This window comes from Bos taurus, chromosome 25, assembly GCF_002263795.3.
Source record: "Bos taurus isolate L1 Dominette 01449 registration number 42190680 breed Hereford chromosome 25, ARS-UCD2.0, whole genome shotgun sequence".
NCBI classification, from domain to species: Eukaryota; Metazoa; Chordata; class Mammalia; order Artiodactyla; family Bovidae; genus Bos; species Bos taurus.
In genome coordinates, this window is record NC_037352.1 from 11,649,150 (window position 1) to 11,675,939 (window position 26,790).

Genomic DNA, 26,790 nt, shown 5'->3' on the forward strand with positions numbered 1-26,790 from the left:
GCAATTGTTGTATCCAGTTCTGGCTTTGATGGAAATGAGCACATTCTCTTTCAGAATTCAGTGGAAAATAAGCTGAACCTAGGTGTATATGAGTCCTAAATATCATAAGCGAGTGAATATGACCATGAAGTAGAGAAAGCTGAAATGGTGTTGAATCCCTGGCTATAAAAAGGTGGCTGTTGAAAGTTTCTCATTTGAAGTTTCAATTTCTAGGATGATTTTGAATCAGCTCTTGAGTGGAATAACAAACTCATTGAAGTCACTCAAATTACACCACTCTGTCAGGCAAAAGGTCAGGCAACATTAATGAATCTTGCTTTAGGAAGGGATCTTTGTTTAAAGTTGTACTGAAAATAAATTGTGGTTCAGAGATGGGTCTCTAGGTACTGTGCATTTCAGAAATCTCCTGTGACAGACTAACTTGGTTTATTTATGAGTCTTGCTTTTAGTCTATATTTGTGTTTCAGTAATCAGTGATCTTTTACACCAAGGAAAAAATGTGTCTTGTAATATTTTACTGAGTAGAATTGCACTAGAGCTTTCCTGACAAACTGCAGGGGAGAATTCTAGGTACAATGTCAAAAACATTGCATTCTCCTAGGAATTACGACAGATATTAATTTTATGTAGTTCTGCTAGGTTGGTTCCATCCTTATTTCTTAGTATTTTGGGGAATATCTGGAAAATAAGAGCGTATAGCTTTTCTACAGGTTTACATTAATGAGTTTAATTTAAATAGCAAATTAATTCAGTAGTTGGTAGTGATAATATTTACTTGTAATGAAATGTTTGTCTTTTATTGATTTACAGGAGCTCTTTACATATTATGGACACGTGGGAAAAATTACATGTTCAAAAGAAACAATGATTTGTGGAGTTCATTGAGAAGATAAGAGCTAGGTGACTGACATTATCAGTTATTAAAGGTTCAAGAAGCCACGTAGTCTCCAGAGCCCACTGACTAATAGAGAAGTAGGAGAGGAGGAATCTTGTCTGAAAATCAGAAAGTAAGACCAGCTCTTGGTGCCAGAATTAGAATGCCACTACTGAATACAATGGCATAGGAAATGGTAACCTACTCTAGTATTCTTGCCTGGAAAATTCCGTGCACAACGGAGCTTGGAGGGCTACAGTCCTTGGGGGTCACAAAGAGTCCGAGCACACAATGAATATAAAACCCTTTTCTGGACATTATGGGAGCTACGAAGATTTACCATTACAGAAAGTGGAAAGATGCATCTATTTGATATACAACAAGAAGGGGCACATTGTGCCATTTTTAGGGTGTTCTTCACTAAATATTCAAGTTGTGAGATTTGATTGAAGTTCCAACTTAAATGTTATTTTTATCTCTGTTTGGTGACCCACTTGACATTGCTTTAAGAGAATAATCATCTTCTCTTGATACTAACACTAGATCACTTTCTGCACTTTTCCTTATGCTTTGTTCAAACACTAAGAGAACCAGCAACAGTCTAGAAACCTGGATATTTGGAAGGAGGGGAGTCGGGAAGGACTAGAGTGAAGGCAAATAGGGAGGAAAAGGCTTCAATATTGGGAATTTTTTTTGCCAACCTTTATCAGTTTCCTATGGTTCATTTTTCCTGTGATATAGGCAGGACTCGCCTTTTTTTATCTTCAGCAGATGCTGTTCAGGGTCTTTTCAGGCATTCAGTGTTATTGCCTAAAAATATTTAGTCTGATAATCAAAAGGGCTTGGACCTCTTTGATTAACAGGATGCAGATTCAGATGAGAGAGTGATTTTCTGCAAAAGCTCCTCGGCTTCTGCGTAATTACAGTTTGCTTTTGAAGGCGCATTTTGTTCTCAAGTACTGTGAACGTGCGCTGTCTCCCCCACCCCAGCCGCCCTGTTTGCCAGTGACAACCCCACCCCCCCGCCCCAACCTCACCTTCTGAGAGTCCAGGGTAAATGTAGGCTTCTTTTAGTGTCAAGATTGTGAGATTTGAGTGAGGGATTGTGGGGACAAAATACAACCTTGGATCAACACTTCTCAACTTGTTTGTATTAAAAGCACACTTCTTTTGAAATAAAGTTTTAATTTGGAAATAATTTTATATTTATAGGAAAGTGGCACAAATAGTACCCAGAATTCTCACCCACTCACCCACTTGCCCTTGATGTTAACATCTTACTTGACTATGGTACACCGTAGTTATATGTCAAAACTAAGGAGTCAATATTTGTACATTATTTTTAGCCAAATGGTAGGTATTGTTTCAATCTCACTAGTTTCTTCTCTGATGTCCCTTTTCTGCTCCAGGATTCAATCCAGAACACTACATTATAGTTACTGCAGCTGATTTGATAGTAGAATTTTGGTTGTGCAGTATTGTTTAACGATGTGGCAAAGGCTGGAAACAACATGAAATAAGTCAGTGGCAATTACACAGCCTTTATTGCCATTGTATAAAGTGTTGCCCAGTGTCTATGAAAACCTCGCATTAAGTTATGCACCTGCTCAGGGTTGGAATGGAACCAGCTGACATCCTGACTGCTCTCACATCTGTTCATGGGACAAAGGACCCTCACACTCCGTACAAACATACAGCTCCACTTCTGAATGGAGTCAATGTTGTAGTATTTATTTCACGGGCATAATCTGAGCAAGTGAGATCTCACCCCAAACTCTGGTGAAATGCTGACTTGCTATTTCAGGGCATGGAACTCATCAGAAAGACCGGATTCTTATCCTGGCTTCTACTCCCACCCTGTCCTTCCCCAGGACCATTTCCAAGCGGGTTTACGAGGAATCAGATGAAAAGCAGATCCATGACTTAGTTTCTGAAGAGGTTGTACGGCTCATGTTTAGGGCTAAATGGATTTTCATTCATTTGTCCATATTTACAAAGGCACCCAGGATGTCCCATACTCGATTTTTTTGAAATACTAGAAGGAATATTCCCACATACTTTCTAAAAATTGGGAGGAATTACCAACATGGGCCTCCTGTATAGCACAGGGAACTGTCCTCAATATTTTGTAATAATGTATAAAGGAAAAGAAGAGCTTTCCAAGTGTTGCTAGTGGTAAAGAACCTGCTGGCCAATGCGGGAAACATGAGACAGGCGTTTGATCCCTGGGTAGGGAAGATCCCCTGGAGGAGGAAATGGCAACCCACTCCAGTATTCTTGCCTAGGAAATCCCATGGACAGAGGAGCCTGGCAGAGGGCTATAGTCCATGGGGTTGCAAAGAGTCAGACATGACTGGGTGACTGACACCTTTACTTTCATTTTGGCCAGGCACAGGTGCTAAATGTTTTGAATATATTAACTCCTTTAATATGCAAAACAATGTTTAAACAGCCCTGCTCATTCCTGCCTCAGGGCCTTTGCACCTGCTGTGCTTTTTGCCTATAGCACAGGATCCCAGGCCTCTTGCATCTCATCTGTTACCCCTATTGCAACCTCACTAGAGAGGATGTCCTTGTCTACCTGTGGCTCCCAAGTCACCTACTGTTCCCCATTTTCCCACTATTCTCTCTATAACTTTTGTATTCTCTGAAGTTGTCTTGCTCACGTTTTAAATTTATTCCTCTTTCACTATATTGTAAACTCCACAAGAACAAAAGCTTTGTATCGTCACAGCTGTACTCCCCACGGCAGGACTGGGCTGGCTCATAACAGAAGCTCCATAAATTTTTGTCTAATAAATGAGAAAGCCTGTGGAAGAGGTATCGTTATCCCTGTTTTATGAAGGAGAAAACCGAGATTCATGGAAACTAAAGAACTGGTATGATAACTGAGATTTACTTTTAACATCACCAGGAATATATATAATTGTGGGGGATGGTAGATGAAACAAAATGGGAAAAATACTGTTATTACAGCCAGGTGACCAACTACATGGGGATTCCTTATTCTAGTCTATATTTGTGTATATTTGAAAATATCCATAATAAAATTGAAAGTTACACAGCTTGTCCACCATAGCAGAGTTAATTCACAGAGGAGCTGGGATTCAAACCCCGTTCTGTCTGAGTCCGTAGCCTGAACTTTAATGGAGGCATGTGGGTTATCTTCTGGTGAATATCCAGGCTTAGGAAGGATGAGAATCAGGACACTTGAGGGACTTTAGGAGGTAGAGTGGGTAAAACATCACTATTGTTTCTGTCCTTAATACACTCAATCACAGTGTCTTTTAGTTCACTTTATCCAGAGAGAGAAAATGTGGTTGGTTTCTGACCAACCATCAACCTGGCTCCCTTGAATCAGTTGTCAGACTCCTGAACAATCAGTTGGGTGGGATGGAGAATGTCTCAGTCTCAGGACTTAGGTGGAACTAGTCTCCAAGAGGCTATGTTTGAGAAGCACAGTGGAGATTGCTGTTTTAAGCTTCCTAGGGGTAGGGTAAGGATTACATTAGTTTTATTCTTTTCTGTACCTCCACTGCCTAGAAATTACACAGAGTTCAACAGACATTTGTCAAATGAATGATTACATGTATCTATGAATGACTCCCTCGCCGGAGCTCCATAAGAAGTCCAGGGGAACCCATTAACAGGACCCTTGAGATTTTTGAGTTTTGAGGAAGTTTGGCTAATTTCGACTCAGCTGAGGCTTTAACTCTCTTCTAAGAAGTGACAGTTACCAGCACTCATGTTCCTGAAATGACTGGACAGGTAGTCTTTCCATCTGAAGATCTATGACTGCAAATAGTTTTGCACACAGGTCAGTAGATTATAGCATTGCTAAGAGTTAAGGGGCTGGGCCACACTGGATCCACTAGAAACACTTTAAAAGAAAATGCTTATGTATTTGGTTGCACTGGGTCTTAGTTGTGGCCCAGGGGATGTTCGTTGCATCATGTGGGATCTTGTGTTGCAGCACACGGGCTCTCTAGTTGTGGCTCGGGCTTAGTTGCCCCGTGCTGTGTTGGGTCTTAATTCCCCGACCAGGGATCGAACCTGTGTCTGCTGCGTTGCCAGGCCAATTCTTAACCTCTGGACCATCAGGGAAGTCCCTAAAAACATTTTTAGGTTTAGTGCTGTGGCCTGAGTTCACTTGGTGTGGTTTTAGATTGGAGCCCTGGTTTTCTCCTGAAGTATTCAGCGTTATAGATGGGATCCTGACATGTAATGACGCTCATTAAACAGTGGACAGTTTGTCTTTGAGATAGTGCAGTGAGGGCATGGGAGATATGGACTTGGGAGGTGGACATCATTGGATTGGGTGTATGTATGCTCTGTCATCTGTGAGCTGTGCAATCTTGGAAGTATTAATGTAATTCTGTAAACTACAGTTTTCCATTCACTGAAAAGAGTGAAATAACATCTACCTTACAAGTTTGTTTTGGAGATAAAGGAATTAACACATACAAAGGATTTAGCATAATGCCCGGTAACATACGTATTGATTACTGTTGTTATTTGTGGAATGATTGAGCATAGGTGCTAAGGTGGTCCATAGACGAGGGGCCAGTGATGCTCATCAGCAGCATTTATTGTGCATTTGTCTTCACAGTGAACATATTTTCATGCTGCCTGTTGATAACCCCATTTGTGTGTGTGTGTGTGTGTGTGTGTTTTCTACTACTGTTTCTGATGTAAATGAGAACTGAAGAAACTGTCAACTCTTTCCTGAAGAAATAGCTGGGGTGCAGCAGGTGTCCCATTCTTAGCCATTTGTTCCTGTCTTATGTTTTCCTTCGAGTCCCATTAAAACACATGAGCTTTGGTTCTGAGTGTTGATTTTAATATTTACTTATACTAGCAGACCAGACCCATAGAAATCTGGCCCAAAACATGCCTTGTATTTCCACCTAGAAAAATGAGATTTTGTGTGTGTGTGTGTGTGTGTGTATGCACAAGCAACAGAAACAGATCCCTTAAAAGAAAAAAAAAAATTAGCACTTTCTGTAGGTCATATCCTGGGCTCTTTTCAAAAATTGCTACTAATGCTGGCCACATGGCATTGCCTAATTGGATCTACATTGCCTTTCCAAAGTGCTTCCAACCAGCTGTAGGACTATTTGTAAAGAAAGCCCAAGTGCTTATCACAGTGTCGGGTTTAGTTTAAAAGATGCCAAGTTCTGCTCTTTCCATTCTAGGGAAAGCCTATCCAGCTCCTTTGGGAGAGCATTTCTATTTAGGTATAGGGACTGAAAGATGCAACATGCTTGTTGTGTGATTGACAGGGTGCATTAAAAAAGAGAGGAATACATGAAATAATAACATTTGTTCTGCACCTGCTACATGCATGCATTTTCCTTCTCACAACAATCCATGAAATAATTGAAATAGGTCCTGCACCCCCATACTATAGATGAGGAAACGGGCATTGAGAGTTTAAGTAATCTGCCCAAGGCCCCTGAGATACTTGACAAGGAGTTCAGATCCTAGGGCTTCCCTGGTGGCTCAGATGGTCAAGAATCTGCTTGCAATGCAGAAGACCCGGGTTTCATCCCTGGGTTGGGAAGATCCCTTGCAGAAGGAAATGGCTATCTACTTTAGTATTCTTGCCTGGAGAATCCCATGGACAGAGGAGCCTGGCAGGCTATAGTCCCTGGGGTTGCAAAGAGTCCGAAATGACTGAGCAGTTAACACTTAACACTTCAGACCCTAGATGGACGCAGGCATGAACTCTTGATGACTTTTCTCATGACTTTCAAGGACATGCAGTGGATGATGTACCAGATTACGTCTTTTCTCCTACTCCCTTTTATTTATTGATCCTCATTAAGAATCACTGTATTAGATGACACGCATCTTTGAAAATAGACCGACTGGATAGAGCCATCATTTCTGGAAGATTCAGATATTCACCAATCTTTGCTTTCTTGTCATTAACATTTCCATGTCTTCATCAACACTGAACTAAAATTTACTAAAATTCTGCTATGTGTCACGCAATACTCTGTGACAACTGGAGGTATGAGGATAAATGAGAGAAAAATAAGAAATATCCTCCTGGAGCCTGTGATGCAGTCAGGGAGATGGAAGAGGAAACAGGTACTTGCAAAGCCGCGTGATGGGAGTAAGTATGGAATGTTGTGGGAGCATCATGCCGGCCTCCTCAAAACACCTGGGGCTGATGGGGAGGGAAGGGAAATGAGGACAGATTTTCCTGAGAAATAGGTATTTTGTTCTGTGAGAGAAATAGTCCCCAACAACTTTCCAAGAACCAGAGGGAAAGAAAGCAGAAGATTTTTATGTACTGACTTTGCTTGCTTTTGATTGAGAAGAGGACTACCAGTCCTAGATCTCTCTTGCACGTCTGATTGGTTTTATACAAATTATATAAGGGGAGAAGAGGATTTGGTCCTTTAGCGTCACACTGCTTTTGGTAGGAAAGTTAAAATGCCATGTCTGATGTGGGAAGCCTAAAACTTCTGGATCAGCTTTCAGGTTTGAGTACAGATTCTTTGCAGAACAGTCTCTGAGTTCAGGTCAGCTTGCTGTTCTTGGAGATTAGCATTGAATATTTTCTTCTTTTTTTTTTTCTTTTCTGAGCATTGTGGGGTCTTTTTTGCCTGACCAGGAATTGAACCTGTGGTCCCTACAATGGGAACACAGAGTCTTAATCACTGAACTGCCATGGAAGTCCCTGAATATTTTCTTCTTTAAAAAATAACAGCCAATATAAAATTCAGCAACATAGTTTAATACCATAATGCATATATTAAAAGAATTTGTAATAAGGCTTTAGGAAAAAAATCCCAATTAAGAATTCTCAGTAAAGTTAATTACAAGTTGAAAAGGAAATCCTGTCACATTAGTCTGAGAATGCAGTTAATGAAACTAAATGTAATCATAATCTGGGTATTTCATTGAATGGAGACTTAGACTTATTAATTTAGGTATTAGGCCTGGAGTTGTGTGCTCACAAAAGGCCATGCTCAAAGCAGAGCCTGGATTTTTACACGTAGAAATCCAGCCCTTGGTCCAGGGAGATGGGCCTTCTTTGAGATTTGTCCATGGTGCTGAATCACACCCCGGATGTATTTATTCAAGGCCACCCAGCAAGAAGTCTATCTTACAGAATTTCAGAGCTAGAAGGAACTTTAGGAGTCATTTTGCCTTTGGTTTACCACATTTTTGGTTTCAAAGGTGACAAAAAATTAAAAAAAAAAAACAAGAATGGAGGGACCAATATAGTGTGCCTTCAATTTTGCTAAGGAAGATAATGATGTAAAAAGTAACTATGAAAGCAATCAGCATCATTTCCCAAATGATATGGGCATTGTAACACCAAACATTTAGGTTAGATATAGCTCTCAAAATAAAACACAACTCCTAAACTGAATGAAATTGATTTTATGAAAAATCTCATTCCAGCATCCTTATATTTTCTCTCTGTTTTTTTTTTTTTTTTTGGCCTCCCGTCAGTTGAAAGTGAGAACACAGACTTACATTTTGGGGAATTACTGATTGTTCCTTAAATGGTTTGCTCATTGGATGAGTGTGTATTGAGTACCTACTATATGGTAGGCACTGGGGCTTAGTGCTAGGGATATGGAGAGTGGCATTGTGTGTGTGTGTGTGTGTGCATGCACACATGTGTATGTAGGTGTATATATATATAGACATGTATATAGGTGTGTATATATATGTGTGTATATATGACTTCATGGAGCTTAAAGTCAGTCCATTCTTTGCATTTTACAAATAATGAAACTGAAGTACATGGAAATGTATGGGTTCTGTTTTTCTTTCTAAAGTGACACAACCATGAAACTTGTGAAGTTAATACTGTTTAGAAGACATTATTGTGCTTCCCTAGAGGTTCAGTGGTGGAGAATGCACCTGCCAGTACAGGAGACACAGGTTCTACCCCTGATCTGGGAAGACCCCACATGCAGTGGAGCGGCAAAGCCCATGTGCCGCATCTGTTGAGCCCGTGCTCTAGAGCCCAGGAGCTGCAGCTACTGAGCCCACGTGCTTCAACCGCTGAAGCACACACACTCTAGAGACTGTGCTCCGCAACAGGAGGGGTCATAGCAGTGACAGGCCTGTGCACCGCAATGAAGAGTAGCCCCTGCAACTAGAGAAAACCTGCACAGCAATGAAGACCCAGTGCAGCCAAAAAAAAAAAAAAGAATTATTTAAAAAATTGTGCAAGCAAATTAGCTGAGATATTGATATGGTTGTTAATTCAGAGTGATGGAAAGTGGATGAATTGCTATTTAAAATTGAATATTTAGGACACAATTACTGATCACAGATACATGTTTACTTGGCATTTCTTGGAAATGGACTTAAGGATGTGAAGCACAGGGATAGACGTCATAGTTATTGGTACAGTTCCTCCTTAGTTTGATGCCTTACCTGTTATCCAAAGAAAGCTGTTTAAAATATTCAGATACTCAGATATTTTAACAAAATATCGAAATGCCTAAAGCCCATGAATTGAAAGTTGTGCAAGGGCAGCATGTAATTTTTGACTGTCTTTATTAAGTACTAACAAGGAATGGAGAAAGCACCTCATTCTTCAGAGGCATTGTTTAAAAATATTTAGTGCGTACATTCAAAGTCAAGGAAGGTCCTCAGTCAAACAATCCTTTGATAATAGCTGACAGGAGGATTGTATAAGCATGTTTTCCTTTTAAGAGAGAAATTGCATGTTTAATATTAGTGAAGACAAGAATGTGCACTTTAAAAACATTATTTCACTGAAGTGTAGTTGATTTACAATGCTGTGGGTTTTTTTTTTTTAATATTTACTTATTTCTAGTTGTGCTGGGTCTGATTGTGGCAAGCACACATGCTTTTTAGTTGCAGCATGTGGGATCTAGTTCCCTGGCCAGGGATTGAACCCAGGCCCCCTGCATTGGGAGCTCAGAGTCTTAACTTTTCCTACAATGTGGTGTTGATTTCTACTGTTTAGTAAAGTGGTTCAGTTACACATAAGATGTACACCTAGAGACATGAGAGAATATTGCCTCTGTTTAAAGAAAACACAAATAAGGCAGTTTTCCCCAAATCCATAGACTAGAACAGTGATTGAAGTTAAATCCTGATCCTGCTTCTTTTTTTTCACTGAAGTGTAATTAACCCACAACACCATGTTAGTTCCGGGTACACAACGTAGTGACTTAATACTTATGTAAATTACAAAATGGTCACCACTGTATAAGCATATTTTTAAAAATTGTTCATTATGAAGATTTTTGTTCTGCTAATAAGCATAGAGGTGGGTAGGTTCAGATCCTGGTATGGTTCTTTAAACATGTATTCATTGTTATTTAATTTACATGAGTATTACACCTATGGGCTTCCTTCATAGCTCAGTTGATAAAGAATCTGCTTGCAGTGCAGGAGAAGTGGGTTCGATTCCTGGCTTGGGAATATTCCCTGGAGAAGGAAATAGCAACCTGCTCCAGTATTCTTGCCTGGAAAGTCCCATGGACAGAGGAGCCTGGCAGGCTACAGTCCATGGGGTTGCAAGAGTTGGACACAACTTAGCGACTAAACCACCACCATTATACATGTAATTATGAACCTCTTCACATAATGTGGTACTGAAAATCTTGCTTCTGTCATTAATCATCGCCTCTTCATAGATACAAAATAATCTCCAGTCATAATGATGATGAATAAGGTCTATCATGTTGTTGAACCGCTTGGGAGAAAAATCACTTAGGGTTGGTAGGAGGTAGAAGGCACACCTGGAGTTGCTTGAAGCTACCTTGCCTTCACAAGGGGCAGGAGCATCCCACCATGGAATAAAGACATGGAAGAGAAAGGCAGAACGGAAAGGGGGAGAGAATGAGTTTAGTTCTGATAGGGTTTGAGTTCCTGGATCCAGCCATACCTGAAGCCATGGGCCTTTCAGGAACAGAATGAATTTCTTTGAAATTCAATCAGCTTGAGTTGGGTTTCTGTCACTTGCTTGGGAAAGAATGCTGATTTCTATAAGCAAAACCTACCATCATAAATTACCCACAGTTTCCAATACTTAGGTCATCTCATCTAACTTTTAGAAAAACCACCTTGGGACTATTGCCTCTTTAGCTGGGATACTCAAATGTAGCCGTAAGTATGCTAACTCTGTTGTGATTTTATTCTGCCGGATTGTGAGCTCTTCTCTGTGTATCTCTATCCCCCACATTTAGACCTGAAAACAGTTCAGTTCAGTTCAGTCTCCCAGTCATGTCCGACTCTTTGCCACCCCATGGACTGCAGTATGTCAGGCTTCCCTGTCCATCACCAACTCCTGGAGTTTGCTCAAATTCATGTCCACCGAGTCAGTGATGCCATCCACCCATCTCATCCTGTGTTGTCCCCTTCTCCTCTTGCCTTCAATCTTTCCCAGCATCAGGATCTTTTCCAACACAGTAGACCATGAGTCATTACTTGGTGAATAAACTAATGAAGCCCAGCCACTTAACTAGCTGTGATTGGTCTAAGCTAACAGCACTGGTTAAGTGGCAAGACAAGGACTAGAATCCCAAACTCCAAACCCCAGGTCTAGTGCTCTTGCATTTGACATGGGCAATTTGGGTCATAGCAACATTTGGCGGTCTTCACCTGAATTTCATTATGCCACTTCCTGCTTAAAACTCTGCAGCTGAGCTCTCCATTGCCCATTTCTGTTGCAATAATAATAACAAACTCCTACTTGGTCTTGCATAATCTGGCCCAAACACTGTCTCACTCATTTGACCACAGGGAGCTCTCTCTTTTCTTATTTAAATGAACCAGGATTGCTTTTGCCTTAGGTAAGGACTTTCTTTTTGCTTTTCCCTCTGCCTTGCCCCACTCTTTGCATCATTTAGGTTTCTGCTAAACAGTTATCCTCCTAGGGAAGCCTCCCTATAGAAAGTAGCTCATCCTACATATGGAATCCCACAACCATAACTCTCTATTAGGTCACCATTTTCTTTTCGTCATAGCTCATATCACTACCTAAACATCATCTTGTTCATTTGTTTCTTTACTATCTTTCCCATCCAAAGGTCAGCTCCACAAGACCAGGGAATTTGTCTCTCTATATTAGGTGCTCAATAACAGAATTGTTGAATGCTATGCTATGCTAAGTCACTTCAGTCGTGTCCAACTCTGTGCGACCCCATAGACGGCAGCCCACCAGGCTCCCCCGTCCCTGGGATTCTCCAGGCAAGAACACTGGAGTGGGTTGCCATTTCCTTCTGCAATGCATGAAAGTGAAAAGTGAAAGGGAAGTCGCTCAGTCGTGTCCGACTCTTAGCCACCCCATGGATTGCTGCCTAACAGGCTCCTCCGTCCATGGGATTTTCCAAGCAAGAGTACTGGAGTGGGGTGCCATTGCCTTCTCCGGAATTGTTGAATAAGTACTGTCAAAATACAACCCTGAGGGACTTCCCTGGTGCTCCAGTGGCTCAGACTCCATGCTTCACATGCAGGGGGCCAGGGCTCAATCCGTGGTCAGGGAACTCGATTCTGTGTGCCACAACTAAGGCCCAGGGAAGCCAAATAAATAAATAAATAAAAAGGAATATAAGAAAATACAACACTGAGCACATTTCTCAAGGAATTGCTACTCACATTTTTTCTTGTCAGTTCACCAGGTTTTATTTCTTATGGACTAAGCTTTCAGTGCAGTTATCAAAGTTTAGCAAATGCCAAGTTGCATGCCCAGAGAAATTACATATAATAAACTCATGAATGCATATTCCAGCATCACCTGGAAATTACATGTAATAAAAAAAATCATGAATACATATTCCAGCATCACCTGGAAATTATGAAGTGTCACACCAAGTTCAGTCCACTAATTTGAGCACAATTGACTTTTTTCAATAGCGTTTTCTCCCATATCATTCCTTTGGACTTCCCTGTGTCTTAGGTCCCCTACGATATCCCTTCTCCATCTTGGCTCTCAATTTCATCACCGCAAAAACAAATTAAGGAGGGAGCTGGGCGTATTTAACATTTTTGAAATAACTATGCTGTGTTGATGTGCACAATTAAAAAAACTCAACTCCGGTGTATGCCAAGTAACTGTAATAACAGCCTGCTTTGGATTATAATGTTGATTTTCAAATATTGCCAAGCAGACTATTAAATCCCCAACAGCTATGTTCCACATTTAATTATTATATTTAAAAGGAAGTCTTAAAATCCAGAGGGAGGAGATGGTGGATACAAAGGAAAAAAAACCCCAGCAGATCCACAGATTCATTTCATATCCCAAAACTGGACAGCCCTCCAGTAGCAAGCCATATGCCCTGGGTATAGCATCTATAATTAAGATCAAGTACTTACCTACCTTTTGACTCTGAATTCCAAAATGCCCCCAATATGCCACCGATCTTATAATCCTCACCCTCGGAGCAAAATCAGGTCAAGCTAAGAAAAGCACTCAAGAACAAAAGATGCAGTCTCTGAATTTTCCATCATGAATGCTCTGAGCATCCTCTGCCCCCCCAAGGATACTTTTTAGTAAAAGTATGGGAAGGAAATGGGCTATATCATGGTGGGGAAAGTTTGCGGACAGAGGACATCGTTGTTGCTCCTTTTGCCCGGTTTTCCAGCTTTGTATTCTGTTGTGGTTGTTTTGGCTGGTTATTGCTCATGTCAGCCCATTTGATTAAGCATCACGGTATGTGAAACACTTTATGAGGCTTACTTGGGTAAATGTAATAACACCAATAGTTAGCATTTATTGGATGCTGTCTGCCAGGTGTTTCCAATGTATTATCTCATTTAATTCTCTTAATGAGCTGGTATGGTGGCTGAGGTTTTCTATATCTGACAGAGTAAACAGATATAGATGTCAGATACCATGTATCAGAAGCTATGCATATGATGCATGGATTCAAATACACTACTGTATCAGTATCAGTTCAGTTGTTCAGTTGTGTCTGACTCTTTGTGACCCCATGGACTGCAGCACGCCAGGCTTCTCTGTCCATTGCCAACTCCTGAAGCTTACTCAAACTCATATCCATCGAGTCAGTGATGCCATCCAACCATCTCATACACTGTAGTCTGATTTCAAAACCTGGGATCTTTCTTCTACCCAGAGTAGGCACATGGATTCCCTTTTAGGTGCTGGGAAGGGGCTGCCTGAAGAAAAGTGCTGAAAGGGATTTTTAGGTTAGAGTCAAACCCTGTGGGCATGAGTGCTGTGGTTGATTAACCGTGTCTGCTGTGAGAGCTAGCTAGGAGCATAGTGTTGTTTGCCTTATATTTATACTCATATTGACATAAGTCTAAGCACTTATGATTTTTTTAATGAGGGAAGATAAATGGAATATAAACTGAGGGAATATAAACCCACTTGATGGATTGGGAAGGCCTCAATGCATGGTGCCTAACATATGGTGTTTGGATGTATAGTAGGTGATTAGCATATCTTTAATGAATGGATGAATACATGAGTGGATAGTCTGAGGCATATTACAACCCTTTGTTCTTCTAGGTTCTTTTAGCTATTTACATGTAACAAGTCAATCTACCATAAAACTACATAACAGAACTATATCCCTTTGTCTCCTATAGGAAAGTCAACCTAGAGCTGAATATTTCAATAGTATATTTTTGATCTTTAAAAAAATCATTGTTGTTTTTCCTCCATTGGCAAGTGGATTCTTTACCAACTGTACCACTTGGGAAGCCCATCCTTTGTATGGGGAATTACTTCTGTCTTATGCATGTATTCAATAAATCTTTTTCTTGTTAGATCTAGTTAGACACTGTGTTAATGGAGCAAAACCCAGCCAGGTTTCTGACCTCTGGAGTCTACAGTTGAGGGGGATAGGACTGTTTGCAAATCTAATAGACTAAAAACGTGTAAGAGATATTACTTGTGATAAGTATAGGAGGAAACAAGGAAGATGATGGGATTAAGGATAACAGGGCTAAGTCACTGAGGGGGTGACGATTCACTGAGACCCAAAGATGAGTGAGAAGGAACTGTCCAAGTGAAGCACAGGGGAAAGTGAAGGCAGAGGAAACAGAATGTGCAAAGGTCTTGAGGCTGGAAACTACTTCATCTGTGAAACCAAAGGAAGCCCAAGGGGGCTAGAGTCTGGTGAGGGAGGGGCAGAGGTCATAGTCCTAAATGTGGGGAAATGATATTCAGAAATGAGAACAAAGTGAGATATTAATTACAGGCATGTCTTGTTTTATTAAGTTTTGCTTTATTGTACTTTACAGATACTGCATTAAAACTTTTTTTTTGAGTTAGTTGATTTACAATGTTGTGTTAATGCACATTTAAGGGACAGCTAATTAGTGACAATTAATTTAAAGGATACATGCACCCCAATATTCATTGTGGCACTATTTACAATAGCCAGGACATGGAAGCAACCTAAATGTCCATTGACAGGTGAATGGATAAAGAAGCTGTGGTACATATATACAATAAAATATTGTTCAGCCATAAAAAGATACTGTGTTTTGTTTTGTTTTGTTTTTTTTTTTTTACAAATTGAAGGTTTGTGGCAACCATGCATCAAGTCTATCAGCAGCGTTTTTTCCAATAACATTTGCTCATTTTGTGTCTCTGTCTCACATTTTGGTAATTCTTGTCATATTTCAAATACTTCACCAGTAAAAAGATCACAATTTGCTGAAGGCTTGGATGATGGTTAGCGTTTCTCAGCAATAAAATATTTTTAAATTAAAGTATGTACGTTTTTTCAGACATGATGCTATTGCACACTTAATACCCTACAGGCTAGTGTAAACATGATTTTTATATGCACTGGAAAGCCAAGAAATTTGTGTGACTTGTTTATTGCGATACTCGCTTTATTGCAGTCATCCGGTACTGAGCCTGTAGTATCTCTGAGGTGTGTCTGTATAGATTATAGCTACGATTTTGAGCACTTACTATGTGCCAGGCACTGTGTTAGGTGCTTTACAGCTGTTCTAGTGTGTCCCAGGACTGCTCTGTCCCTCTAATTGGGCTTCCCTGTGGGTGTTCCACGGAACACTGGTCCTTTAGTTTCTTGCCCAAATAAATTTGGGAATTGCTACCTGCTGTCTCCACCTCTTGGAGATTCTCAATGCATCTTATTGGCACCTTAAAGATTGAGAATAAAAGTAATAAAGCCATTTATAATTGCATTCATTTCAGTGTTTTTCAAACTGATAGATCTGTTAAATATCTTTTTGTGTAGCAATTATTGATGTGTACGGAGGAAATGAAATACTGGAGAACTTAGAAGAATGCTGCTGGGCTCATGTTTACTCCGTCCAACTTAATCACCTTCCCTGGTGGCAGACTTATTATTTCCCAAGGCAATCCTTTCTGGTTTCAGGCAGACCTCATTGATAGGGCGCTTTCCTATTAGTTTTCCCTATCTTTGATAGGGGGCTCAGTGGTAAAGAATCCATCTGCCGATGCAGAAGATGAGGGTCGATCCCTGTGTTGGGAAGATCACCTGGAGAAGAAAATGGCAACCCACGTCAGTATTCTTGCCTGGAAAATTCCACAGACAAAGGAGCCTGAAAGGCTACAGTCCATAGGGTCACTAAAGAATTGGACACAACTTAGTGACTAAGACAACAACAACATTGATATGGAGTGTGCCCATTCCAAAGTTATTAGCCAACCTCTTAGAGCGGCTTAAAAGAGCCAGTGGAGGACAAAGCTATTGACAATTCTCTTTCCTCCTCTCTGCATGCTAGTTTCTGTCATCCTTCAAGGCTTGATGTAAACAGTCCGTATCAGGCTGGTTTGGTTATAAGTAACAGAAATCAGGGACTTCCCTGGTGGTCCAGTGGTTAGGACTCTGTACATCCAGTGCAGGGGGAATAGGTTCAATCCCTGGTCAGGGAACTAAGATCGTGCGTGCTTGCTGCACACAGCTCAGCCAAAAAATAAAAATAAAAGAAATTAAAAATAAGTGACAGAAATCAGTGCTATGCGACTTAAGCAAAAAGGGAGCTCTTTTGAAGAATTTGGGATGGTTCATAGAACTGAAGGGGCATTTGAAGAACAAAGCTTGGCATAGTAAGAATCAGGGCAGCTCTAACCAGGGCTGGTGGCTTGAGCTAATCTGTGGTCTCATCAAAGCTCCCCTGCAGACATCAATCATTCTAACCATTTTTCTTTCTTTGTGCCTACTCCACTTAAATATAAGGTCCTGGGGAGTGTCTGGCTAGCCCACACTGAGTCACATGGTCAACCTTGGCTAGGGAGGGCTGGTACCTTGATTGACAGTCTCACCAAGATTGCACTCAGGGAGGAAGATGAAAATCTCCAAAATGAAATTGAGACTCTGGGCAGACAGTGGAGGAATGGATGCTAAGTATTCAGAGAGAGAAACCAAGGTCCAAACAAATCTCATCTTTTGTCTGATCACTCTTCTGAATTTATATATGCCTTGATATCTGTCTGAATCCCTTCAGACCACTCAGTTCTGCCAATATCCACATGCTGCCTTGCCATCTTTCCTGCATTGTTTTCCTCTTCTGTGGCTTAGCTCTTGTGGGATGAATTTGCCCTGTATCTCTAATTAGGCATAATAACAAAACCTATACGACATCTCCAGCAGTAGTCAGAGTTAAGTGATTATGGGAAAGCTATTCCTAGGGGAGGGCAGTCAAGTGATTAGAAGTATGGTGTGAGGTGTGGGTGGGCTTCCTAGGTGGCTCAGTGGTAAAGAACCTGCCTGCCAAAGCAGGATACATGTGTTCAATCCCTGGTTCGGGAAGATTCCCTGGAGGAGGAAATGGCAACCCACTCCAGTATTCTTGCCTGGGAAATCCCATGGACAGAGGAGCCTGGCTGGCTACAACTCCATGGGGTTGCAGAGTCAGACATGCTTAGCCACTAAACGACAACAACATGAGGTGTGGGGTGGGTGGAGGGGATGTAGTTAGGGAGGAAGGAGATGTGGGTAGAAACATGGGCGTATAGAAGAAGACGTTCAGAGAGGGCTGCAAGGTGGATGGAGAGGAGACAGCCTTGCTGGGGTGGAGGGGCTGCACATGGAAGTGAAGAGTGATGAAACTGATGAATGGAAGACCCCCGAGTCCAGGTTAAGGAATTCAGACCTGAGCCTCTGGGAATGTTGAGCAGCTGGGCTGCCTTACATCACTTTTGTGACTAACAGTGTCTTGTTGGGTTGCTGGGATGATGGATGACAATGGCCTTTTAAGACAATTCGGGGGAGCTCCCAAGCCATCTCCAGCACAGCCGCCACTACCTTACCCGCTTACCCATGAAGTCCTCGTTCTAACCCTTCACCAAAGCGTTTCGAGGGTTGCTAGGAAACTGGATGCTTGAACAGTTGGGATCTGATGATAATAATTCTCTAAGTTTCCATGATTGGAGGAAGAGCCAGGTCAGTCCAATGCCATCTTTTCTTAACCTTACTACGGAGTAGAGGGAGACAGAAGTGCCTTTAAGACATGTGAATTCTATTCTGTGATCTCAGGTCAGGGATGGGAAGAAGCAAATGGGAGAGGGGGCGTGAGAGGGGGAGAGAGAGAGAGAGCAACATAAATAACGTGAGTATTTCTGCTCACCCTTCCACACAATGAGCATATGCTCGGAGTGAGACGGGAGACATGAGTCTGCTTTTGCTGCAGACAAACTCACTTCCCACGAGCTTCTCCTGAGTGTGATTCTAGCATTTAAAGATATGCATTTTTCATATAACTTGGCCACCAAACAGAAGCCACTTACTTCATCTGGTGCTCAACCAGAGAAACAGCCATTGTGGGTAATTTTGGCTGAGCATGATTTTAGCTGCTCCCTCTGGCCTTAGATTTCTGCACAAGACAGGATTCCAATGAATAGCTTTGTGAAATTCCTACTTGGTGCCATGGATAATCCCACAATGGGGTTCACCTACTTGCCCACCCGCCCTGGCATAGTATGGACTGGCTGGAGGGTAGTGGGGCTTATTTATTTGTACCTTACCCCAAAGATGTCATTTCTGAGATCACTGTTATAACCTGGAGCAGAAAATACCACTAGGTACCTGTGGTTCAGATGGTAAAGAATCCATCTGCAATGCAGGAGACCCGGGTTCAATCCCTGGGTCGGGAAGATCCCCTGGAGAAGGGAATGGCTACCCACTCCAGTATTCTTGCCTGGAGAATTCCATGGACAGAGGAGCCTGGCGGGCTACGGTCCATGGGGTCGCAAGGAGTTGAACAAGTTGCTTGGACTGAGCAGCTTTCACTTTTTCACTCCCATACAATTAGCTGGTCCTCCCAAGAATCACAGCTCAGCCCCCCGGGTTATGCAAGTACACCACTGCCCTTGCATCCTTGCATTGCATGTTTTTTGGAGATTTAGGGATTGACTTTTAGGTCAGTGGTGGAGCTGAGGACGTTCCACCAGGACAGCTCACCCAAACCTCTGGGGAGTGTCTCTTGCCATTTACTTATAGTACTTTTTTTTTTCTTCAGTATTATTGAGATATAATTGACATACAGCGCTGTATACGTTTGTGTACAGCATAATGATTTGATTTACGTGCAGCCTGAAATGCTTATTAGAAGTTTAGTGAACGTCCATCATGTTGCATGGACACAATTAAAAAAATAGAAAAAAAGTTTCCTTTGATGAGAACTTTTAGGGTTTACTCTCTTGACAACTTTCATGTGTAACATATAACAGTGTTAGGTTTATCACATGTACATGACATCCCAGTACTTATTTATGTTATAACTGCATGCTTGTAACTTTTGACTGCACGTGTGCTTAGTCGCTAAGTCGTGTCTGACTCTTTGCAACTCCATGGACTGTAGCCACCCAGGCTCCTCGGGTTGCCATTTCCTTCTGCAGGGTCCCTTCCCAACCCAGGGATCGTACCCACGTCTCCTGTGTCTCCTGCATTGCAGGCAGACTCTTTACCTGCTGTGCCATTGGGGAAGCCCCTTCATCTAATTCTTCTCCACCCCTGCCTTTGGTAACCACAAATCTGATCTCTTTTTCTATGACTTTGTTTTTGAAGCGTAACTGACCTACAACACCAGGTTAGTTCCTGTTACACAACAGAGTGATGCAGTATTTCTATGCATTTCAAAATGATCACCATGAGTCTAGTTATGATCTGTCACCATACAAAGATATTACATAGCTGTTAAGCACATTCTCTACCTACACTGTACATTTCATACTGGTGACTCATTTATTTTGCACCTAGAATTCTGTGCCTCTTAATCTCCCTCTCCTCTTTCTTTCCTCTCCTCATCCCCTCCCCCTTTGGCAACCATCCCTTTGTTTTTTGTATCTATAACTCTAGTGTTGCATATTTGTTAGACTTTCAGCAATTGAGTTTTAGGTGGTTGGTGGAGCTGGGGATTTCCCCAGAAGGACCGCTTAGCCAGCCTCTGGGCAGTGTCCTCTTGCTTTTTGCATTCAGTACTTCCAAAAAATTAATGCATTCATCTATATGAATACGCAACATGAATATGGAGAAAAAAATGAAGTGCTACAAAAGGGTATAAACACAAGGTGTCCTCTACCCTCCAGCGCACAGTTCTCCTCCTCAGAAGCAATCACTGTAATAAGCTTATTGTCTGTTCTCCTGAAGATATTTATTAACATTTGTAAACACTTTCATACCTTGCTTATTTCGCTTACCAGTAGATGTCTTCATCTGCTCAGGCTACCATAACAAAAATACCATAGAGTATGTTGCTTAAACAGTAGAAAGTTATTTTCTCATCGTTTTTGGAGGCTGGCAAGTCCAAAGTCAAGGTGCTGGTCAATTTGGTTCCTAGTGAGAGCTCTCACCCTGGTTTACAGATGCTGCTTTCTCACTGCGTCCTCACCTGGTGGACAGAAGGAGAGATTTCTGGTGTGTGTGTGTGTGTGTGTGCACATGCGCGCCTGCTCTGTCATGTCTGACTCTTTGTGACCTCATGGACTGTAGCCCACCAGGCTCCTCTGTCCATGGAATTCTCTAGGCAAGAATACTGGAGTGGGTTGCCATTTTCTTCTCCAGGGGATCTTCCCTACCCAGGGATCAAAACCACGTCACTTGCATCTCCTGCATTGGCAGATGTATTCTTTACCAAACTGTGCCACCTGGGAAGCCCCAAATCTCTTCTTAGAAGGGCACTAGCCCTATTGGTGGAGAAGGCAATGGCACCCCACTCCAGTACTCTTGCCTGGAAAATCCTATGAACGGAGGAGCCTGGAAGGCTGCAGTCCATGGGGTCGCTGAGGGTCGGGCACAACTGAGCGACTTCACTTTCACTTTTCACTTTCATGCATTGGAGAAGGAAATGGCAACCCATTCCAGTGTTCTTGCCTGGAGAATCCCAGGGATGGGGGAGCCTGGTGGGCTGCCGTCTACGGGGTCGCACAGAGTCGGACACGACTGAAGCGACTTAGCAGCAGCAGCAGCAGCCTTATTGGATTAGGGCCCCAGCCTTACATTCTCATTTAACCTTTATCATGTTTTTTTGTTGTTGTTGTTGTTCAGTCACTCAGTTGTGTCCCACTCTTTGCAACCCCATGGACTGCAGCAGGCCAGGCCTCCCTGTCCTTCAATTTCTCCCAGAGTTTGCTCACACTCATGTCCACTGAGTCAATGATGCCATCCAACCATCTCATCATCTTCTTTATCATCTCCAAATACAGTCACCTTGGGAGTTAGAGCTTTAACATATGCATTTGTAGGGGACACAAGCATTCCTTCCACGACAGTGGGTATATGCCTGTCTAACAGCCTTACATTTTCCCAGGTGATCCTGATATAGATGGTCCTGGGTCATATTTTGAGAAATACTGTCTAAGAACCCTAACTGTTCAGCTAACTTATCCATACTCTGGTGGAGGCGGTAGGCATTCAAAGTTTGGCTCCTCCCATAGCAGCCCATTCCAGTATTCTTGCCTGGGAAATCCCATGGACAGAGGAACCTGGCCTACAGTGTACGGGATCACAAAGAGTTGACTGAGTGACTCAGCACCTCCAAGATATCATATTTTAGTGGTAGCCTTGGTGGGAAGGAAGGCATTTTTGGCTGGATGAACCTCGGGAGCAAGGGATTCTTCTGCCCATTTGTGGTTACATGTTGTTCACCCTCCAGGGTTTGAGGCAGAGTCTAGAGCATGGGTTCATGGGTCCTTTAAACTTGGGTTCAGATTCATGGGCTCTGCCTCTTATTAATGCTAATGGTGTGATCTTGGACAAAGTATATAACCTCTTTCTCCTCTCATGGGATATGGTGTTACTATCTGGTTCCTTGGATCACTGTGAAGATGAAATTAAATAATGCATATAAAACCCTTGGCACAGATCTGAGGATAGTGAAAGCAAACAAACAAATAGATGGAAGGAACAAATAATACAATCAAATCTTGTCTTCTTTAGTGTCACAGTAAAAGTGAACTGCAAACCTGCCTGTGTTTATGGTACTTGAATGAGACATATGGTTAGAATATACTTCATCAAAGCATCACCTCGCCAAGACAAGTTTGGGGGCACATTTGGCAATTTTTTGCTTGTAAGAACAGGGGACCTGGGGTAACCTGTTACTTGGGCTGAAGTCATTTGAAATCCTTAGTGCTGTGACAGTCTGATGGTAACATGAGATCCCAATGGCCTAAGTTAATCATGGAGACAGGATATGAAGAAGAGGGAAGCCCTTGAGACCTCTGACCTGTGGGTCCCTCAGTGCGTCTTCATTAGCGCTGGAGGACAGGAGGCTCCAATTCTTTTGAACATTCCTCCTCTGAAGGGGAGGGGGGAAACTTCTGAAGTTGAAACAAATGACTTTATTTCTTTTTTTTAAAAAAAAATATTTATTTCTTGGCTGCATCGGGTCTTAGTTGCAGCACATGGGATCTTTGTTGCGACAAGCAGATCTTCCCTTGATGCACGTGGGCTCTCTAGTTGTGGCACTTGGGTTCAGCAGTTGCAGCCTGGGGCCTTTGTTGCTCCAGCGACATGTGGAATCTTAGTTCCCCTTCCTGGGATCAAACCCACATCCTTTGCATTGGCAGGTGGATTCTTAACCACTGGACCACCAAGGAAGTCCTGAAATGACCTTATTTCTGAGAAGGGAAAGGCAGAAATGGGCTGAGAATCAGTCGTGGTTAAAATGTCCTGGAACCAGTTCTAGGAATGTTCACACATGGAAAAAGCTTCAGGAAAGTTCATCCTTGGAGCACACTGCCTCTCTCTAAGTCCCACAGAAACAAGTTGACCAACCGGGGAAGAGTGAGTCCCCCAGCATCTGCTTCAGAGTCTGTAAAAGGCAGTTTACTATTTGTATTCGTGAAGGTGCCAATCAGATAAAGCACCATCCTTCATATCTCAGTGTTTCCTTTCTTATCATGCTTTGAGAAGTCAGTGCTAGGGAAAGGCTTTGCTTCTCTCAAGGAGCCTGAGTGTTCTCACTGCACTCATGAAAATGATGTAACCAGCTTTCCCTTTTCACTCTGACTACCGAGAAGCACACAGCCAAATTCAAACCTGTGTTCAGCCTCATGTCCTGCTCCCTGGTTTCCATTTTGCTCTTATCTTGGCATATGCCCTGTAATGTATCATAATCTTGTAGGTTCAAGTGACAGAAACCGAATGCTAACAGGAACTTAGTGGGTCAAGAATTTCAGGCATGGCTAGGACTCAGCCAGTGTTCTCAGGGGTCTGACTCTCTCTTCATCTCTAGATTTGTGTGCCTCTCTCCACTTAAGTTTCAGACAAGCTTTTTCCCTGGGAAGGCAACTTGGCTTTAGCAGCCCTAATCTGACTCTGTCCTTAGACTCCAGACCTGCAGAGAAGGAAAGAGCTTATTTCTCTACAACTTTGGGGAAAAACTTTGGAGTGGTCTATGGTTGGTTTCTGGTAGGTCACGTGCCCATCCCTGGGCCAATCATGTTAACTGAGGAAGTCTGACTGGTTAGTCTAGAATCATGGATTCACTGTTGGACGTAGGTAGAATCAATTCACAGACTGCACAGGATTGCTATGGAGCAGTGAAGGTGTGTTTGTATTTGTATGTGTGTGTGCACGTGTCATATTTCAGGAGGAGCTCCTCAGACAAGAGACTCCAAACAGACAACAACCATAAAGAAAACAACCCCACACACCTGTTGTCCCTGGTTTTGATGTATGATTGTTTATTTATATTTTGCTTCACTGCCTGAAACCCTATGTGAAATGAGGCGGAATAAAAAACCAAGACGTGTAAACTGACTGAATAGACACATCAGTGCATCTCTCTTTATGGGAGGAGGGAGGGGCCGATGAGAGATGACAGTGGGCAAGCTCAGCCCCAGGTTGAGCTCTGGAATGTGATGGAGAGGGGAAACTTGTTTCTGATTGCCCACAGGTGTGCAGCCAAGACCTCCATACTGTTAGGGGCACGCCTGTTAAAAACTGACCCTACCTTCATTTGTAGATACTGATGAGAAGCTCGTATGATGTAAATAGCATTTTATAGATTGATAACTGAAACCTAGCTTAGGTCAAATTTGAAATACTCCATGGTTTTTTTGTTTGCTTGTTCATTTGTTGTTCTGTCTTCTCCTTCCTTTACTGCCGGGTTTCTCAGCCTTGGCACTTTGGACATCTTGGACCGGATAATTCTTTGCTATGAGGGTTGTCCTATGTGTTGTCGGATGTTTAGCAACATCCCTGACCTGTACCCACTAGATGCAAGTTACCCCTCCCTCCTGTACAACAACCAAAAAATGTCTCCAGAGGCTACCAAGTGGCCCCTGGGGACAAAATCATTTTGGTTGAAAAACCACTGCTCTTTTTATTTAAATTAAAAAAATAATGTATTTATTTTATTTGGGGGATAATTACTTTACAGTATTGTGATGGTTTGGGCCATACATCAACATGAATCAGCCACAGGTATACATGTGTTCCCCCATCCCGAAGCCCCCTGCCACCTCTCTCCACCCTATTCCTCTGGGTTGTCCCAGAGCACTGACTTTAGGCGCCCAGCTTCATGCATTTAGTTGGAGGACAATTGCTTTACAATGTTGTATTGGCTCTGCCATACAACAATGTGAATCAGCCATGTGTATACATGTGTCCCCTCCATCTTGAACCTCCTTTTCACCCCCCATCCTATCCCACCCCTCTAGGTCGTCACGGAGCACGGGGCTGAGCTCCCTGTGTATCCAGCAACTCCCCATTAGCTATCTGTTTTACGTATGGTAGTGTATATGTCTCAATGCTGCTCTCTCAGTTCGTCCCACCCTCTCCTTCCTCTGCTGTGTCTACAAGTCTGATCTCTATGTCTACCCTGCAAATAGGTTCGTCTGTACCATTTTTCTAGATCCCATATATTTGTGTTAATATATGATATTTCTTTTTCTCTTTCTGACTTACTTCACTCTGAATAATGAGCTATAGGTTCATCCACCTCACTAGAACTGACTCAAAGTCACTCCTTTTATGGTTGAGTAATATTCCATTGTATATATGCACCACAACTTCTTTATCCATTCATCTGTTGATGGACATCTAGTTTGCTTCCATGTCCTGGCTATTGTAAATAATGCTGCAATGAACATTGGGGTACATGTGTCTGTTTGAATTATGGTTTTCTCAGGAAAACCACTACTCTTATTTGAATGTGGCTTCTGAGAGAAGAGGGTCCCTGAATAACTTAGTTGTCTGGAACTTAGTAGATGCTCAACAAATCCTTTCTTTTTTCCCAACAAATCTTTGACTAAATGAACTGGCCCACTTTGAACTGAATTCTAGGTACTTTTGGCCTCCAAACAGCCACATTTCTTCTTGTTAGGAGAACTAAACTAATTCGTGTAAAGTCTTACCTCCTTTCAGGGACATGATGAGCACTCAAGAAATGTTTGCTCTTGACATTACTGTTATCATGATTACTTCCTTCCTGGAAGAGTGCTAAGCCCAAAGCCATGTGGTTATTTTGTCCTAAAAATCATGGCTGTTTCTTGAATTACAGGAAGGAAATGGATGGAAATAGCTGGAGAGGAAGAGAGCCAAACAGGCACAGGGGGTGCAATTATAGGACTTTTAGGGGCAGTTCTCTGTGAGATGACCTTGCCATGTGCTTCTCTTAGAGCCAGATCTCTAGCCAGACAGCAAACATTTTCTTATGCAGGAATAGGAAGTCCTCCCCCTCCACACTTCAGTATGGGTGTTTGGAAAAGTGTAGGAACTTTTTCAGTGTCAAGAGGCCTAGGGACTGCCTTGGCTTGAATTTCTCCAGAAGCTGACCTTGAGACAAGATTTTTTGGGGGGAGGTGATCCCAGAAAACACTGTTAGGCAGGTGTAAGCAAGATAGAGGAGCTAATAAAAGGTGTATTTTCTGACCATTTACCATCAAGGCAACTAGGAGACCAAGTGTGTTTTCCAGCCAGAAGGAAAGTTACTGGGTAGAGAGTCAGAGGTGTTTTCAGATGGCAGCACTGGGTGTAGAGGTGAGTTGTTGTTGTTAAGTCGCTCAGTCGTGTCTGACTCTTTGCAACCCCATGGACTGCAGCACACCAGGCTTCTCTGTCCTTCACTGTCTCTCAGAGTTTGCTCAAACTCATGTCCATTGAGTTGGTGATGCCATCTAACCATCTCGTCCTCTGTTGTCCCTTTTCCTCCTGCCTGAACAGATATTGGCAGGGCATTGCTATGGGAGGGATGTTTGGTGGATGGGGCAGTGGTGTACATAGCAAAGTGCTAGAAGAAGGATCAGATCAAGAATGAGAAATGGGGACTTCCTTGGTGGCCCAGTGGCTAAGACTCTGAGCTGCCAATGCAGGGGGCCAGGGTTCAATCCCTGGCCAGTGAACTGGACCCCACATGCTGCAAATTAAGACCCAGTACAGTCAAATAAATAAATAAAATAAATATTTCCTGTTTGGAATACCAGTCTACTAATAAAAAGAACTGATAATAAAGGACTTCCCTGTAGCTCAAAGGGTTAAGAATCT

At 42.3% G+C, this 26,790-nt stretch overlaps 1 protein-coding gene and 1 long non-coding RNA gene across 4 annotated transcripts in view; one reads left to right on the plus strand and one right to left on the minus strand.

Moving 5' to 3' along the window:
• Positions 1-26,790, plus strand: part of SHISA9 (shisa family member 9) — a 525,155-nt gene that overhangs the window by 15,905 nt on the left and 482,460 nt on the right.
• On the minus strand, positions 16,120-20,786 carry LOC132343842 (uncharacterized). Its single transcript, XR_009492833.1, has 3 exons — positions 20,499-20,786; positions 18,119-18,274; positions 16,120-16,335 (listed from the first exon to the last, which is right to left on the minus strand). It is a non-coding gene; the product is annotated as an uncharacterized lncRNA (long non-coding RNA).